Raw genomic sequence first — 12,772 nt, 5'->3', positions numbered from 1 at the left:
ACAAGTCTTTATCCCAGGAAAATTCTGCATTACCAGTACATTTCCTTAAGTCTTCTTTCATGCTTTCATGCTATGGAATGCTCTAGAATACCAAAATGTAGCTACTGTGATCTTTTGCATATAATTTAGGAGTGTGTTAGGAAATTCTTAAACTTGTCCACAACCTAGAGAAAAAGTATTAATCCCCTCATTAAGGCCCAGGAAAAAGCCCAGAGTAGTTAAAGAATTGCTCAAAATCACAGAGTTTCCATTGACAAAACTAGAATCCAGTATCTGTCAATCTGATTTATATTAAGCATTAATTAAATTAACCACTTTGTTTCACTGCCAACAATCTCAGTTGTAGAATGTCAAGCTTGTTGAGATATTATTTGCACTTGAAATTTTCATTTTCAATAAAATATCTTGCTGGCACAAATGGACTTTCTAAAACTGTAGAGATGCTATAAAGTCTTCTTACAGCATTGATAACAAAAGTTTTTTTCACCTCTTAAAATTCATTTTTGGTTTATAAACAAGTAAGCCATTTCAGGATTGCTCTTGGGAAATGATCAATCATAACAGATCATTTAAAAATTGCAACAAAATATGGGTAAAAGAACAATAAACAAGAAAAATAAATTATTTAAACTCTAAGCAGAAATAAGTTAGAGAAATAAAAACAAGTTTTAAGCATGCTTCCTATTTGTCAAGTTGATGATGACACCCTCCATTCCATACAGAGACTATAGATTTGAGAATATAGACTTATCTTTTACAGTATGTGAAAGGAATTTTACATAAATTTAGCCACAAAGAATTACAAGGTCAAAGCAGTAGAAGAAAAACAAATCTTTTCTATATGAAATGTCATTTAAGAAATACGATTCTCAGTGTTAGAATCACCTTGCCTAGAAATTGTGATCAGACCATCACCATTTATTTACAAAGACAAGATTCTGGTGTTCTCAAACTTTGTCAATTACTTCAATCAAAGGTTTTGCTCCTGCTATGTCATTCAACCAAAATGCCTTCTATCATCTAATTACCAGCTAACCACATTCTTTGAAAGCTACTTGAAGTGAATTCTGTGTGATAAAGGAATTCAGGATCATCCTTTTCTAGAATTTCTTCTAGTATCAAATCCTATCATGTATTGCCTATGCTATTTTTCCTAGGATTTTTAAAATTATTTTACTTGGGATTCAACATCTGTGCTATTCAGATCAACAAAGATATGTAGATTTATTTTCTTCAGCAGATAATATATTTTTCTGGAGTCTACATTCCTGCTCAATAGGGAATAACAACAAATCAACAAACTAATAAATAAAGTTGTAATAACAAGTAAAATTTTGTATCTTTTCATTTAAAACTGTCCTGTCCAAGTTAGGTTAGCCTCTCTTTCTTTTTCTGAGCACAGAATGATTCTTGTACCTGAATCACATGAATAACATATTGCTTGATTGATAGAATCATAATCAAAGTTAATCTATAGTATTTTTTCACCAGTTGTGAAATCAAGATTTTTAGAGGGCAACAAATGGTGATTTTCAGAGCCAGAAAAAAGAGATTCAAAGTAGGCTTAAGTTTTAGTGTCACAGAGAATGTTTTCATTTTGCAGTTTGTTTTATTTTTTCCTTCTTTGTATTATGGTTCAAAACTTGCCTCTCTCAAAAGTATATGTATGTCTTCCTTTACGCTAAGTGGTATAATCCACTAAAAGCTCAATTTCTATAGTACCTTTTTGGTTGTTTTGATTTTAATATATTTTAATAATATGGCGTATTATATTTGTCTCTCTTCCAATCTCCACATAAATTATGAGCTGGTTTTCACCGTCCACGAATTATATAGAAAAATAAAACTTCTAGATATAACCATATGCATAAAAATTAAAATTTAAAGATATATGAAGACCTCCTTAATATAGTTGCTTAATAAATGTGTATATAAGAAATCTATACATTAGAATCCATTCAGCAGGTAAACAAATGACAAATTTAAAGTTACTTTTTAAGATGCATACTTTTAATAAAGTGTATCAGATATTATACCTATGAATACCAATAGTCATGCAGTTTGTTTGGAGATGAAAATTAATTTCTCAGATCATTTTACTCATCTGCAAAATGAAAAATGATTTAATTCTCACGGATGTTAAGTTTAATGACAGTAAAGCACTTTTAAATTTACCCAGAAAGTGTTATAGATTAAAAAAAAAAAAAACTGAGGATCTCTGTAGGTGGGTGAAAAAAGGAAAAATGCTACTGGTGAAGAAAATCAGGAAATATGCCTTTCTCCTTCTATGCATAGTGTCATCTGCTACCTTTTGTGACAACCTGATACTGTTTCAAGTCACATTTCTTCTCTTTTTGTCATTATTGAAGTTCTCTAATACTTCTAATACCTGAGAAGAAACAGTTAAAATGGTCAGGAGATTAAAGATTTAGAAAATAATGATGATTTTTAAGATTAGAAAGACTTTTTAGGCTCAGAATATTGATATAAATATATACACAAGGAGGGACAGTTGTAATTTTTAAACTATTATATTTTGTTCATTTTGTTTGTCAATTTTCCTGGTCCTGGCTTCTTTTCTCTTCAGTGTAAGAAACTGAAAAAGCATGTGTTTGTATGTGTGCATGTGTACAATGCACGTTTTTACCTATAGGATTACACAGTGTTCCTGATATGATTAAATCCTCATGGCATTAAATGACCTTGTATGGAAGGCAAGAGCTGGCTAAAGAATGTATACTCATTTGTTTAGCAAAAATATGGTCATTGTTTAAATATGCACTTTTAACTAAATGAAATACGAACTTTATCTTTAAAATATTGCTGAATCTTGTTAAGATCTGTTGCTGTGAATTGTTAATCAAATATTTCTAATGAACACAACAAAAATAGGTCTGTGTTCTTCTTCCATCCTTACTGACACTACATTAACACAGGCAATGAAGGTACTTTTTTAATATTGGCTCAATTAAATAGTTAATAGGCTTAAGTCCTTTCGTGAATATTAATTAATCACCACTTACTGCATTACATTAGAGAAAATAGCAGTAGGTAACATTTTTTAAAAGAAAAAATTCCTGCAGCCTGAGAAATAGACTTTCTGTGGGCTTGAGGTAAAAGACAGACAGAAGTAATTGTCCTCACCTACTTTGTTTTTGTTTTTTTAAATGTTTATTTATTTTTGAAAGGAAGAGTGTGAGCAGGGGAGGGGCAGAGAGAGAGAAGGAGACACAGAATCAGAAGCAGGCTCTAGGCTCTGAGCTGTCAGCACAGAGCCAGACGCGGGGCTTGAACCCATGAACCACAAGATCATGACCTGAGCTGAATGAGGATGTTTAACCCACTGAGCCACCCAGGTGCCCCTGTCTTCACCTACTTTGAATATCTTGTTTTGCTGCAACATGTGGACCTTTACTGTAAATTTTTTATGGGATTTTAATGAATTCATTAGAACATGATAATTTATACTGATATTATTTCAACTAGTTGACCCACCTAACACTAAAAATTGCAACATTTAGTAATTTTGTGCTACGCAATTTTTTTAGAACATTTGATGATTGATTTTTCTAATGATTATATGTCATCAAAAATCAAGACAAATGATTTAGAATGGTTTTTCTTGGCTCTTGATGAGCCAATAATTGTTATGGATCCTTTTTAGTTATTGTTTATTCAATGAACTAATGCTGAGTTTGAAGTGCTGAAAAATGATCTATCAATGGTCTGCTTTGAACAAGCACAGGGGAGATAAGTTTCAAAGTTGAGAAAACACAGTTTAGTACAACCTGAGATGGAATCTGCTAAGATGCGTCACACTAAATGCAGATAAAAATATGTGTGGAGTAGAAAAAGGTTTATTTGAACAAAATTACAAAGCCTTTGAAAATATATGGTAATTTATTATATTATTCACCAGCAGGAACCTTAATGATAATATTTAAGTCTATTGTGTGTTATTGAACCAGTACTGTAAAAAGTGAACTTCATTTGCTCTTAGAATTAAGCGTTATCAGTTCTGTGGCATGCTAACATGCCTTACCATACAGAAATTCTATGGGTTAGCAAAAAAAATCCCTAAACTCAAAAAAATCACAATTTTTAGAAAAAATCGGGAAAATGGCTTTGCAAAAATTGTTTTTATTGCATAATTCATAATGTCTCTTAATTGGTCAACCTAAAATTACAAGACAAAACAATGCCTATATGCAAAAGTTATACTGGGGAAAACAGTATATTTGATGACAATTGATTTCATTTGTATCCCAAGTAATGTCAAACCATTTTATATATGTCCTATGCTATCAAATATTAAAATATGAAACAATGTCTTTATTGCCACATTAATTTGGAGGAGATACATTTTCTCAATTCAATCTAGTGTGTGTGTGTGTGTGTGTGTGTGTGTGTGTGTGTGTATAGTTATTTTGATCCAAATACAAAGGAAATTTTCATAATTTAAAACCCACTTAACTGTGTAGTTGAAGAGCTTCCACCTATTCCTCATTTGGAAATGATTCACCTGCAATGTATGACATGATAAAAGGAAAATATAAGAGAAGGATCCAATGCAGTTTTATAGGTGTTTTAAGAGTCATGAATATGCTCAATTAAAATATATGCTAATGGGCTGATATCAGTATATGGCAGTGCTAATCTATGTGAAGATACTGTCAAAGGTGAAATACATAAAATTCCATGAGAGTCTGGTATTATTGCATAAATATTTACAACCATTCTTGACAAATAACAATAATTTTAAAGACCATTAAGTGAAAAGCTGTTTATCAGAAAGATTTCCATTCTTATCATTAAATGACCCATAGTACAAAAATATTGTACTCAACCATCATAATTTGAACTCTATTCAAAAAAATTTTTAATTGTTTTCTATCTTTCTTTTATAATTACCTACAGAATTTCCCTATTTTTGCCTCATGGCCTCCAGAGCTTATAATATATACTATTTTGCCTTTTACAAAAGTTTTCAACTTCTTTTCTAGATAATTGTGATGACGAATATATAACTATTTTTTTGTCAAACATTGAATTTTACACATAAAGTTCATAGAGTTATTATTGTCTTAAATTATATCTCAATAAAGTTCATTACAACTTTTGAAATGTTTTACAAGTAGAGATGGGTGTTTTCTTTATAGAAAGGTTTTTAATTATAGATCAATTTATTTTACTGGCATACTTTTTAGCATTAGAATTTTCTGTCATCTTGTGTCAAAACCCATGAAACTATATAACACAAAGCATGAACCTTAATGTTTTGTTAATAATAACCTCTCAATATTATTTTAATAATTATAGCAAATGTAGCACACGAATGGGAAAATGTTAGTAATGGAAGAAACTATGGGGGTGTGAAGAAAGTTTGGGAGGTTATGGGAATTCTCTGTAATATGCGCTCAACTTTTTATAAATTTAAAATTGTTCCAAAATAAATTACATTAATTTAAAACAATATATACATATATAATTGATACATACATCAATTAACTCATTTGTTAATTATGCTAAAATATTAATGATTTGTTCTATCAGTAATAGGAAACATGCATTTTAAATACTCCTCTATTATTTTGGGTTTATGTAGTCCTCCTTTAGGCTAATGGAAAGTTTCGGTGTATTATGAAGCTACGTTATTTAGCAAATAAAAATTTAGAATTGTTACATTTTTCTAGTGAGTGATCCCTTTTATCATTATTTCCTTAAATATATATATTTTCTATCTCTATGTCTCCTTTCTCTCTGCCCTTTTGGGACTCCAAATACACATGTATTGGGCCCCATGAAGTTATCCCACAGTTCACAGATGGTCATTTTCTTTTACTTTTTAATCAATTTATTTTCAGGCATTTAATTTTGGAAGTTTCTATTGCTATATTTTCAAGTTTACTAACATTTTATTTTGTGGTATCTTATCAGCCTTTAATTCATTCCATTGTATTTTAAATTTCAGACATTATTGTTTTCTTCTCTAGGTTCACTTTAGGTCTTTTGTATATCCTACTTTTCTCTAACATTTTAAAAATATTGCTAGAATAGTTATTTTAATGTCAACTGCTAATTTGTGTTTCTTCTGTGATGGTTTTTATTTATTAACATTTCTTCTCATTATGGCCTCACATTCCTGCTTCTTTTACATGCTTAGTAATCTTTGGATGCAGTCATTTGTGAATTTTAATGTTTTAGATGGCGTATATTTCTGCTTTTTTTTCAATATTTCTTGACATTTGTTCTATGATCCAATTAAATGAAATCCATTTGATCCCTTTGAGTCTTAAGATTTGTTAGGTGTGACTGAGCAGCATTTATTCTAGGGATAATTATCGCATGTAACTGAGGCAATACCTTACAGAGTACCTTATTGAATGCCCCATGAATTATCTCATTTTCCAATCTGGCTGGTGTAACATTCACTATTACTAGCCCTGTGTGAATACTAGGTCCTATTCCCTCCAATCCTCTGCATGTCCTTTCCTTGGCTTCAGGGAGTTTCCTGAAGAGAGCTAATATTTTTCTTTTGGAAGGTACTTCACATAGAGGAAGTTCAAGTTGATCAAATCAGGAAATGAGTAAATTCAAAGTTAGACCTTTCCAGTCTATTTTTCATTTGTTCTTACTCCTAGATAACATCCTGTCATAATTTTTAACTGAAACTGATGAATGTTTACCAGAGTTCTCCTTTTTAACAAGTTTTAAATCTCTAATATTTATCACTCCAATCTTGTGAGCATGCTCAAAGTTCAGCTCAATTTGATCTGTTGTCTCTTTTTCTTCTCTTCTTGGCATTTAATTCTTACAGTATAAGAACTGTCTAATGCCTTAAAGAGAATAGGCATGGAAATATGGATCTCATATCCATGCCTTTTCCTCATATTTAAGATTGTGGCCACTCTAGTTCTTGTTGCCTTGGTTCTATTCAATTTCAGATTTTATCTAACTTCAAATCTGCTCTCGTAGGGAAGATCTGTATGACATAAGCTACAACCTAAAAGTTGATAAGGTAACAAACAAAAGCATAAGTTTCTTTCTTAAAATTCATTGCTTTTGTCTTTTGATTCTAATACTCAATGATAATACGTTTGGCCAAGTCTTAATCATCAATCACATGGACAACTGACATAGTCTGATGACTTATCTGTCTCCATTTTACAGATATATATTTTTTATCCTATAATTCATATTCCTCACCTTTAAACCTTTCTAAATTTTTCCTTCAACCAAGATAGCATTGTTAAATATATTCCATGATTTATTCAGTGTCTTTAACCCTACTTACTCCATTCAGAGCATCCTTCTATCCTATGTTGTAATAAACTGAACAATTTTCAGTTTCATAAAGAAGCCACAATCTTTTATTATTCACTATTTTGTTCATGCTGCCACATTGGTATAGAAATTCATTTGTCTTCCACTCTCCACTATTTAACTTTACTTTATAATCTAAATTTATTCATTTTCCAAGCCCAACTTAATTTTCACCCTTGATAAGTATCCCTATCACTGACAACTTTTCATCATTTGTGCCCAATTAATAACCAATAGGTTTATCCATGATACTTCAAGTGCTAATTAAGTTTAATATATATAGCTTTAAGTTTGTATTTAATACTATTAATACTAAGATATTTTATATAAATTTTGTTATAAAATTTTTTATATTTTAATATTATATACTTATATGTTAATTTTATAACAAATTCACAATTACTTTTCTTAGCTGTATTTCTCTTTACTGCATTCCTTAAGTAGAAGGAAGAAATAGTTTTATATTTGTGCCACTTCATGATAGTGTGCTAAATAGATTAGATAATGGCACCTTACTGTGGTAGCTAGCCTCCAATGATATTTCCTCTTAGTATTCACTTACTTGTCTCCCATTAAATTTAGGCTGGACTCAGTGGCTAGTTTCAAAATAACAGAATGAATGAAGCAAAAATGATAATGTGTGACTTTTGGAGACATATTCACAAAGAGCAGTTTTGTAATGCATGCTATCTCAGATCACTTTCTCTGGAATAAGTTAGCTCATATTATGAGCAACTCTCTGGAGAAACCCAAGCGGTGAACTGAAGCTTAGATGTGGATTCTCCAGCCCAGTAAAGCTTTCAAATGACAACAGCCCCACCTGACATCTTGGTTACAACCTCAGGAAGGAGCCTAAACCAGGTCTACCTGGTTAGGATACACCCAGGTTTCCAAACCTAAGAAACTGTGTGAGATAATAAGTGTCTTGTTTATTTCTTTGTTTTAAACAGCTAAGTTTGGAGATAATTTATTATGTAGAAATAGATAGCAAATATATTACTCATATAAAGCACAACACATTCCCAAAATGTGAACTCATTTAATACTTTCAATAACCTGTGGGAAATTATCATGTCTATTTTTTTGAGTAAGAATATGAATCTTATAGTAGAGGTTAAGTTATGCCCATTCTTGGATGCTTTCACTTTATCATAGTTCTCTCTCCTACCAGCCATTAAAAGAAATTATTACTTCAGAATAGTTCAGGGAACTGAAGGAGGGAAAAGTGTGGAGGCATGCCACAGAATATGGAAGATTACCACCCTTTTAAAGTAATGGATTACAATCTTACATATTGATAACTTACTACAGAAAACCCTAGAAGCTGCTCTTAAAATTCCGGAGTAATACATAGAAACTTAGTTTTATGGAATATACATATTAAAAATTACATTGCAGTAAAACTATCTGATTTACCATAGAATTAAAGGTATATATAATAAGAGAAGTGTTTGAATAGAAAATATATTTTATTTTCATAAATATATAAATATAAGAAATCACATTTATCAATCTCTCTAAACTTGAGGAATTTTAAATATTCATGTAACTATGAGCTAGCTCAAATCAATCAAATTCTTTTTTAAATAGCCATTCACTTAGAAATTGAAAGACTGTCATGTAAATATATATAAAAGAGTTATAAATCAGAATGAAGCAGGACCTGTATGAATATGCAAATTGCATAGAAACTTGAAACTCATAGTATTCTACTAATCCAATTACCAGGAAGCTGATTGCCAATCTGATTCAAGTATGTGAGGATGGCTGCCTCATTAAAACTAATGGTTCCCTCTGGTTAGAAGTAAGTGGGGTTACCAACTGTTAAACTTTGGTAGCCCAATCAAAAATGTGCTAGCAGCCATCAAAACATAACAACGATTAGACCTCCAAGTATAAAGAATAATTCTTTCTAAAACTAAAAATCTGAGAATGAAATGAGAAGGGGAAAACAGCCTACTCTCCCTATGGGGCAATAGATAGATAGCATCAAAAGGTTTTTTGGCCACACAAGATAACAGGTGTGGTATGAGAAAAGCTTCATTTAATCATATTACATAAAAAAGAGGAAATTAAAACTGACGGAAAGAGCAGAGATCCTTTTCTTTTCTTTCTTCTCTTTTCTTTTTTACAGTTAACCTCTAATTTTTATGTTTCTGTAGTGGTTAAGTTGAAATTTAAACAAATACAATAAGATAATAATTACATATCAGATGAAATTTGGCACTTTACAAACTCCCTGATTATTATTTTACGTTTAAAGCATCCATTTAAACACTTTAGAAAACACTAACAAAATGCATATGTATTGTGAAATGTCATTTAATAAAATAATCGTGCATATAGAGAAGTACGGAAGTTTGGTAAGTTAATAAAATCTGTATCCATCAATCTTATTGCAGAAATTGATTTGTTTCACTTATATAGTTCTTTTCCTTTAGTTAACGGTGTCATCTGAAGTAAAAAGACTGACTTATAATTAATGTGATGGAAACTGCATATTTAAAAAACAGGTAACTTGATTTCTTCCAGTCCCAGTCCTAGCCATCACTTTAGTTCTTCCATTAGATGCATAAAAAATAGAGAAACGCACAACCTCCAGGACAACATCTCAGAGTTTTGTGTCTCCCCTGGGAGATGCAAAGGCAACACCAATACTCAAAGCTGCCTTGGATATTTCTTTCCCTGTAACTGCATTAGAGTCTTAGCTTCAAAAACTGTGAAAGAACCAGCACTGAAGAAGAGAAATTAGTTTCAACTGTGTGAAATGTATTCTTCTGAAAGAGTTATTTTTTTAATTAGCATTTGTTGACTTGAACAATCAGGATGAAGAAAACAATAATTTTATACTCTGGTGAGCAAAGCATTTAGAGGGTCCACTTGTTTCAATGACAGGAAAATAGCTATGCCACTGACAGACATACTACCAGAAAGAGAATTAAACTAAATTTTACATCAAGGCTCAAGTCAACAAACAAGTTTTCATGTTAGGCTTTGATTGAGAAATGAAGCCATGAAAAATCAATAACCTGTTTGAAAGAGTAAAAGATATGATATTAAAGTGATGCTTGGTATAGATGAATCCTGAGAATCTCATACCAAAAAAGCAAAGATGTTCTATGATTTTTTCCCCTGCTGTACTTTTCAAATTTGTGTACTATCATTAAAAAACATCTAATTTTTTAAATTAAAATCTTTTAACTACACTGAAGTTTAAAAGTTTCTAACTAGGGGCACCTGGGTGGCTCAGTCAGTTAAGCGTCTGACTGGCTCAGGTCATGATCTCACGGTCCGTGAGTTCAAGCGCCGCACCGGACTCTGTGCTGGCGGCTCGGAGCCTGGAGCCTGCTTCGGATTCTGTGTCTCCCTCTCTCTCTGCCCCTCCCCCACTCACACTTTCTCTCTCAAAAATAAACATTTAAAAAATTTAAAAACAACTTTCTTTAAAAATTTTTAAATATTCATTTATATTTGAGAAAGAGAGAGAGAGAGAGAGAGAGAGAGAGGGAGAGAGAAGGGCAGACGGAGACAAAGACAATCTGAGGCAGGCTCCAGGCTCTAAGCTGTCAGCACAGAGCCTGATGCGGGGCCAGACCCAGGAACTGTGAGATCATGACCTGAGCTGAAGTTGGTGCTTAACCAAAAGCCACCCAGATGCCCTTAACAAAAAACAAACAAACAAACAAACAAACAAAAAACAAACAAAAAAACCTTTCTAGCTAAAAAGAATTATTTCAAATTTGATAGTGAGTAGAATTTTTAGTGGGACTTTGCATACCTACTTATCTTCCTATTCTCTAAATCAGGAATACAGAATTAGTTATATCTTTAAGACTGCAATAAAAATCTTGATAAAGTCTGCTATCTTTCCTCTATTTTTCTCCTAAGTGGAAAGATTAGGGGCAAAACAAAAACTATAATTATTCTTTTGGAAAAGACTATAAAATAAATAACCTAAGTTATAATAGAATCCTCTGTGAAAATAAACAAATGTGGCACAAAACATTTTAGTTCATTTCTGTTCTGACCAGGTTAAGACTGTTTTTCAATAACTTGTTTAAAATGAAAGCGTATGACCCAAACACCTGTGCCAGATTGGTATTTGAGATCACTAATTTGCTGTGCATGATATCCCTTGGAACAGATGCAGGGGGACAGAAGTGACTAAAATTGCTGTTCTGATGGCTGATCAGAGGTTGTTGTAGCCAAGAAACAGGAACAGAGGCTTGGCTGAGAATTACTTACTGCATCAACAGTCTATCATGAAACTAGGCTCAGAAAATACATAGATCAAGAATTTATCCACACTTGAGAGAACCAAATGTCTCTGTGTTTAATATGGCAACTATCTCCTCTTGTGTTGAGTAGTTATCATGAGGCAATACAAATTAAACCTACTAAATAATATAAACAGGAATTGCTTTATGAGATGCCATTTGCTGTTGATTTAAGTCTATACAATATCAGTGTCAAAACTTGCTGTAACTAACTTGGAATTTATTGCAGCTAACATTTCGATTTGCTATTCCCAAGTACAGTTACAGCTAAGTCAGGTTACTATCAGAGTTAGAATACACATCTATCATTTAAAACTTAGAGATTTGGCATAACTATCTTACCTATGTGGAGATTCTTAATACCTAAAATATTCAAACAGACAGAATCTCATGCAAATCCAAGTGCTTAACAGACAACAACTTTTACTTAGATCAGTGGTTTCCAAACAAGTCGGTATGCAATCTATGGAACGATAAGCAAAAATGCTAACACTTTTATTTATATTTACTTTTAAAACTAAAGACTGTAAGATAATAAGAAAAATACTAGGATTAATAATATGTATTATAAGAATTGCAAGGCTCCTTTACTGGTTTGAAACAGTCGGTATTTAGGCAATTGAGTTACCCTGAGAAAAGTGGGAATTTCACAATGGGTAAGCTTGACAGTGATACCCTCAAAGTTTATTCATGTCTATGTTGACTTCATTTTTATATTAAATTATATTTATTCCCAGGAATGACAGATAAAAATAATACCATTAAAATAAAAATACCAGATAAAAAATAACAGCAAGCAGAGAGAACAAGGCTGTGTAATTTAAACATACCAAATAATTCTCATATTTCTTACATGAACTAATTTCTACCCATAATCACATGTTAAAAAAAAGAAGAAGAAAAGGAATAATTCTAATTGGAGGTCACAACTAATAAGTCAATGAATGGCAACCTTCACTTAAATATTGGAAATAAAGATGCAGGTTGTGTTTCCAGCCCAGCGAGAGAAAATTGCACTGGTACACACAATATTTCCATCAAAGCAAATCCTTGACCGTAGTTAGGAATTTTTAAGAAAGCTTAGGGTTCTGGGATTTTATCAAACAGAATGAGAAAAAGTGGGCCTTTTTGAGGGATTGCTTACATTAAGGAAATAGGGACTGGTTACTAGG

This window comes from Neofelis nebulosa, chromosome 8 (genome assembly GCF_028018385.1).
Source record: "Neofelis nebulosa isolate mNeoNeb1 chromosome 8, mNeoNeb1.pri, whole genome shotgun sequence".
Taxonomy (NCBI): Eukaryota; Metazoa; Chordata; class Mammalia; order Carnivora; family Felidae; genus Neofelis; species Neofelis nebulosa.
Note: the sequence above shows the minus strand (reverse complement) of the source record.